This window comes from Candoia aspera, chromosome 1 (assembly GCF_035149785.1).
Source record: "Candoia aspera isolate rCanAsp1 chromosome 1, rCanAsp1.hap2, whole genome shotgun sequence".
In the NCBI taxonomy this organism is placed as follows: Eukaryota; Metazoa; Chordata; class Lepidosauria; order Squamata; family Boidae; genus Candoia; species Candoia aspera.
In genome coordinates, this window is record NC_086153.1 from 172,037,813 (window position 1) to 172,045,321 (window position 7,509).

Consider the following 7,509-nt stretch of genomic DNA (forward strand, 5'->3'; position numbering starts at 1 on the left):
GCTAAATAGCACCGGGCCAAGGACAGATGCCTCAGGAGTCCCACTCAATAGTTTCTGCTTCAGGATCACTTACAAACATCCTTTGGGTAAATTGTTCAATCAGTTGCAGTTCTGTTGGTCCACATGTATGAATGGATATCAGCAAAGATTATCGTAAGATACCTTGCCAGACATTTTACTGAGAACAAAGTACACACTATCTCCACACCTTGCCCTTAATCTACCAAAATAGTCACTCTGTCAAAAAAAAAAAAGATAGTCTGATATGAGTTATCCTTGACAAACTCATCCTGGTTCCTGGTAATGAAGTTCTCACAGAAATGCTGCTTCACAATTTGTTTTGAAACTTTATCCAGGACAGATACTACACTTGTTCTTAGCCAAAAGGCTGAGAAGGCCCCACTCAATCAAGTACCAATTAAAGCCTGGGAGGAGTATTTTAGAGGGTTGGGTTGTACGTGGACCCGGCTAGTAACATAAATGAGGGCAAGATGAACCTGCACCGGGTTCAGAATTGGCCCCCTGTCTCTGTGCAGGAGGTAACCTGATTGATTGAATCCCTTCAAACAAGGCTCCAGGTGTTGATTGTGTTTTGCCTGAAATAATTAAAAACAATCCCAGCTGGTGGGTGCCTCTGCTAGCATCCCTATTTACATTCATAGATCAGACCAGTTATGTCCAAAAGATTGGGGGCTGGCAATAATAGTCCCAATTTATAAAAAGGGCAATAAGAATGATCCATGCAATTACAGGCCTATCAGCTTTTGAGTGTTGTTAGCAAATCATGTGCTAAACATTTAAATCACAAACTCCAAGACTGGATAGAGACAGAGGGCATAATTCAAGGTGCATGCATACTACACACCCCAATACATACACACCCACAATACAGTACAGCAGTGATAAAGCTTACCTATTTTTCTACAATGCAGAATTACTAATATTGTACAATGATATCTTACTACAAAATACTATAACTCAGTTTGGACCACAGGGAATACTATCTGATCTTTCCTTTCCACTGGTTAAGGGTTCAAAGGCTGAGAGTACACAAATTTAGTAAACAGATTAGTCCTTTTCAGTAATTTTCTGAAAAGTATATGGCAAATTAGGACATACTGTTAAAAAAAAAGCAAGTGACAGGTTGATGGACTTTCCATGCAGTCCCTCTGGACACTGAGATAACTGGCTAGAGCAGATCCTAAACAGGGCTGCTCTACCATGCTGACTCTGTTGCTCCCTCATTTTTCTCCACTTCCTTGTGGGCAAAGGAGGTGTTAAATGGGTATATAAAGGTTAGATGTATTGTAAGTCAAACAATTGTTTCTAAAACAATTCAAGAAGTCCAATTATGCCTTCTTTCAAACCAAACTAGTTTATTTTGGGCTACATTTCTTCTGGTCTCAGCAACGCTATGAAGAAATACTGCTTATTTTTTTTTCTTGAGCTGTTGCCAGCACAATTCTGTAGAGGAGATGAAGAAATGGAAAATTTGAGAAACTTGATATTTGATTTTACCTCACAGACAACAGATAAGCGATATTCACCTGTTTTCTCTAGGTTGTATCATGCAATACTTGGTAGTTTACATAAATTATATATGCATCACACACAAGCATCAATATATACACTGAGAGAAATGTGCATTGGCTATGTTTACCATACAAGTTTAAGTACATATTTTGAGAGGATTTCTTAAAGCCAGAGACTAACAATGGAACAGAACAAAATTATAAATAAAACTTACAAAAAGAGCATGAAGGCAAAATAGTTTTCACTCATCCATAAAAAATATACTCTTCTAGATGCCAGCCTCTAATTTCTACACAAGTTCCAACAGCTTGTACATGATAGGTAAAACATAAACTGAGAGGATGTTGGCCAAGTGTGGTAACTGAAACTATAGTTGCCAACTATGTATATATGAGAGTATGTGTGTGTTCGCAATAATATATTTTAACTGTCCATAATCTTCAATTCAGACAAAGGCTCCTCTCTGGAGATAATAGTGCCATATGTCTCTTCCCGATATCCTGGTAACCACCTGCAATTTTCAGCCAAGCATATGGATGGAGATGGCACTGCATTGAGTGAATCTCATTCATTCTGCATGATTAGTCCTAGATCTCCTGTTACAGATGTTAACACATATGGCCCCCATCACCATCACGCTAATCACATAAATAAGGAAAAAACTTTTCTGTTAACTTTGAGGCTCAGATTGACAGAAGTGGTCTCTAATTATCCATGCTTGGTACCTTCCCTCCTCTTTTCAGCTGTTTAAATTAGCACATGCTGTTCTGCCAAACTCTATAAATTGGAAGATAAAAAAGTATTACAATGCTTATTCATTGCAAAATTGGCACTCATAAAAATTGCAGAGGGGATTATGAGTGGGCTGCCTGGCACTGGTTGCAACTGATACAATCCAGTCTCCAAAAGTTGCTGTTTGGAATACAGCTCTTATTCGTTCTAAAGCTTGTCCTTCTATTTGGTTTTTGCTTTTATTCATAACTGGATCCAATCAGTACGTGCTAGAAGTACCGTGCCAAGGAAAAACTAAGAAGAAAGTAAACATGATTTACTCCTCGATGTGGTCCACTGCCATCACTATTTCAACTGCCCTGATGCATAATGATGCAAATATTCTTTTATTTTATTTTCTCTGAGGCCTTATTGCCACTGAAGTAATAAATCTTGTGTCTGGGCTACATCATTTCAGGTTGCTGCTGGGGCTCATATGACAGTATTGATTGGCCTTATATATGAACAAAAAATATCTTTGACATAGAAAGAAGATCTCAGATTTTGAAGTCTATCTCAGGGCTACTGGAACTAGGATGCAAAAGTTCACACAACTATTAGATGATAACCAAGAGTCAAAGAGGCCTGTATCCCTTTGCTCCCATCTAGTGATTGTATGGATTTTTGCAGCCCTGATGCAACAGTCCTGGTATTTGCTCTTTATTCTAGGCTGGTTTGTAGCCTAGCATACTAGAAAAAGGGTAAAAGTGGAATGTAAGCAGAGCTACCAGTTCTGGACTGCAAAATCTAGACTACTACTAGATAGCAGCAAAAAGATACAGAAAACTTTCTTTGGTGCCATCTACTGGTCCCCCTGATAGCCCCAATTTAAATAAAACTTGTTAAACTCTCTGGTGGGGAAAATTCACTTAACAGCTGTGCAGACTTTTTAAAAAAGAAAATGAAACAGCAGTTAAAGCCAAAGAAAGAGCACTAGTCCAATCTTGAAAAAAAATCTTCCTGAGGTCCTGCTTTCTACTTTTCTTCAAAACAGTAATTTCCTTGGTTTTTTTCCCCTCAAATTGAGCTATATATGGTCCCTCAGCAAAATACAAGCACCAGTCTTTTTTTCCCCAGTTCCTTTTGTCAGACCCATAATATTTCTTCCTCAACTGACAAGTACTTCAGCTTCAAAGTTGACTAGTCCCAACATTTTGAGAAATTCATTTTCAGGATGTTTTTCCTAAAATTCTACCCCACCCTAAGATTTCTTGATTAAATCAGTTTTCAAGGAATAAAACTCAAATTACACCAGTTTCAAAGAAAATTAACATACTTTTCCCATTTTAACACTTTAGCTTTCAACCCATTCGCTTTAGGGAAAAATGGGATTACAGCTAGTGTTCACTCTCTCCAGTGATCAAAGGCCCAGCTTTAACAAACCTCTTCTGATCTGGGCAATAAATCAGATTGGATTACCACTGCAGCATCTCCCTGTAGCTGGAACTGTTTCTGAGGTCCTTTGAAGGGGATTTGTGTACAATCCTATTTCTGAGCTGAACCTTGAGATCATCAGTGGAGATTCTTCTTCAAGGACCTTCATTTGCTGAAGTACTTAGGAGCTGGACTGTAGTAGATACCAGTTATGGAATTGTCTGATTACCTACTCTGTTACATTTTCTGTCCCAGAAAATGGACGTTTTTAGTGTCCCTTGCAAGTTAAATTCTTAATACTTCTACTATTATGCTCTGTCTTAAACTAGGCTATTCTCCATAATTCTTATTTGTTGCTTTTAGCTGTTGTGTAATTCATTGTTTTAGTATAATCTATATGGATTTTTATTCTATTGTACTTCACCATGCATGCTTCCAATTATAAGGTGACCATTTCTTTTCAAAATAACAAAGACATGATTTAAGTTATTTGCACAATTACTGAGTTGATTCAGTCATCTGAGGCCTCCCTGAAGTGAAGTAGAGCAGGCTAGAAATGGGTTAACAGCCATCAGAAATGACAGTGGATCCAAGTGATTGGCTGGTATTCTGTTCTGAGATGTAAGATTCACCAGTCCTGCCAATCCTGTTTTAAAACAACATAGAAATTACACTAGCCCAATTCCAGAACCGCTTCAGCAGCTTAGCATACCAGCTGCCAAACTGATTATGTATAGTCTGGATAGATAAATCTTGATTTCACATATGCGTACATTATGTTTTTCAGATTTCTGGCATGCTTCATGCTGTTTAGTAGTCCCAGCGTGATCACAATTAAGAAACGCAATCTCATCAAATGCCCATCAGCATGCTAGCCTATAAACACTTTAAACAAGTATAGCTAATAAAACCTAGTTTATTAGCCACCTTTTTGTAATATTTTTTTGCAGCCACTTCTGTCCTTCATTGACAAAAATAAATCCTCAGTTATTGCAATGCCAGCTTCATTCACTCCCCTGTAATGTGGCAAGTAATTAAACCCTTACAGCAACAGCAGGGGTTTCATTGCCTAACAGCAGCTCATCTTCTGTGCCTTTGGCTTATCCAGAGAGATAATGTTTAAATACCAGTTCATTCAAAGGCCTCAGCAACAAAACTTTACTTTATGATTCATCAGTTGGACATTGTTGAACATTTTATATTTCTTGCCTTTTCTTCTTTCACCTTCCCTAAGATGCTTCTCATAAGCTATCACTCTGTTTTTCTAGAAATGTCTTTTTTGAGACTTTCCTCTACCTTACTTTTTTCCATAACAGGTATTTGTTATATTTCTGCCTGCATTAATTTAGATACAAATGAACACAGTACACTGAGTAGAGATTATCAGGAAATCTATGGTTTCCTTTTAAACAAAATGGTGTCATCTGCCACTAGGGAATCCACTGTGGCATCCAGGGGCATGTAATTCGTAAGAGTATAAACATTTCCAAATTAAAACTGCACATCTTTAATTTTAATATTTACTGTGACCACTATTGAATATTTGATGATAACTAGGGCTAGAGGTGTTCCTGAGTGAGCTAACAGGGAAAGCTAACAGAATAGTTTAAAAGAGAGTCTAAAATATTTTCCAAGTCAAGAGTTCAAACCTGGGTAACACGAGAGCCTAAGAAAGGAACATGAAGAAATAAAGTCTTTCTACTGGTGGCATTAATACAACAGAGGGAATATGAGAGAGCAGTTATGACCTGTAATGTTTGTGCCATATTTATTTTCTTGCTTGAAAACAACTTGGCCTGTATTTGCCACAAAAACAAGCTCATAGTAATACTTGAAGAAAAAGTCAAAGGACTGGAGCAGCAATGACCACACTTTAGCTAATCAGGGAGAACAAGGATTTACCAGTCCAAAGGAAAGGAGGCCCTATGACAGGCACGGTTAGTGGGAACAACTCTTCATAAGGAGGAGAGTCAAGCAGAGGAGCAAGCCCAGTGGATGGGAGTCACAGTCAGAAGCAAGAGATGTAGAAGGTCCTCTGCCTCACTGGAACCCTGAAATAGTTTTCAGAGGCCATTGTAGATATGACAGGCTTGGTTCAGGGGAAGAACTGCAGAGCCAAAGACAAGACAGTGGTTCCCTACAGGAGGAACCACAGTCAAGGATGTGCCAAGAACTTCCAAGACTTATCAAATCCACTGGCCGGTACTGTTCCATCTAATATAAGCAAGGGCAAATGATACTATAGCTACAACTGTATCACTACTGATTTTGAAAATCTTGTAAGGAAGCTCAAGAACCTGGAGGCTCAGGTTGTATTCTCAATCATCCTATCAGTCCAAGAAAGAGGACCAGAATACAGAACTGTCTCCAGTTGTCTCTGTCCCTCCCAAACACTCCAACAGAATGGGCATGCTCCATGCTCCTTCTTGAAACAATGTCATCTGATGGGATCTAGAAGGTGTGCCTTTTCTCTCATGGTGCCTGCCTTGTGGAATGATCTCCCTCCTGAGATTTGACTGGCCCTGACTCTGTTAGCCTTCAGGAAGTCTTTGAAGACCTGACTCTTCCCTCAGGCATTGGAGCCAGGATGAGCTCATCCTGAGAGGTGTAGGCTATGTTGGTGTGCCCCAGCTGGGTGCTTTGTTGTTGATTTCAGGTTGTTTTGTTATTGGGGATTTTGTAATACCATTCTTATTGCTGTATGTTGGCCATAGTCACACTTTTTGCAAGCTAAGTGGCTATATAAATCCTAAAATAAATAAAATGCATGGGAGTTCATAAAGGAGAAAATACTAAAAACACAAATGCAAACAATTCTAGTAACAAAATAATGTAAAGGACAGCAGAAAAGGCCAATGTGGCTACACAAAAAGTTTAGTGAAGACGAAAACAAAAAAGAACTTGTATCAGAAACAGGAGGAGGACCGGGGCATGGAAGAAAAGTATAGACAGGGAACCAGAACCACAGAGCTCATGTTCAAAAAAATGAAAGCTAGCAAAGGACGCTAGGAACAAGAGGAACAGCTTCTTAAATGTGTTTAGAATAAAAAGAAAACGAGTAAACCAACTGCTCAGTAAAGAAGGCAAAATGATAATAAAACAAAAAGGGAGAGTATTAAACTCCTACTTGGGCTCAGTCTTCTCCAATAAAAAAATAAGCATCCTGCCAAATAATTGTGAACAGCGGGATGAAGGGCCAAGACCGAAGCCTGGGAGTGATAGAAACATGTTCATGGAATACCTTTTACTTTGAGATTAAATGTTCAGGATCACATGAATTGCACTCTAAAGTACTGAAGTAATTACTGATAGTCTAGCCAAACTTATATATTATCCTTCAGAAATCCTGGAGAAATGGGGAACAGGCAAGCAACCAATGGAGAGAAATGCCCCTGTCTTCAAAGAGAAGGAGGATAAATGGAGAAAACTATAGAATTGATTCTAGAACAGATCAAAAAGAAATCAATTTGTAAGCACCTTGAAAAGAATGTGATAATTACCAGAAGTCACCATGGATTTGTCAAGAACAAATCTTGCCAGACTGATCTGAACTCAGTTTTTACTGGAAAACTTCTTTTATTGAATAATAGATTGAGTGCATGCTGTAGGAAACATGTACCTTTTTATTATTATTACAACTAATAATAATAAATTAATAATATACAGATATAATATCAGTAACTGGACAGAGAAATTGCAGAAGTTGTACAGTTAGTGCTCAGTATATTGTTGAGGAACAATTAACCATAAGAAACAGAATACGTCGAGTTATTTTTAATGGAAAGGAAAAGAATTTTAAAGGCCTTTTTAAATCTCTGATCTGAATGCCAA

The 7,509-nt window shown here is 38.2% G+C and overlaps 1 pseudogene; it reads right to left on the reverse strand.

Annotated features, from left to right (window-relative positions):
• Positions 1-250: 250 nt before the first annotated feature.
• On the reverse strand, positions 251-400 carry LOC134488755 (U2 spliceosomal RNA; annotated as a pseudogene).
• Positions 401-7,509: the final 7,109 nt, after the last annotated feature.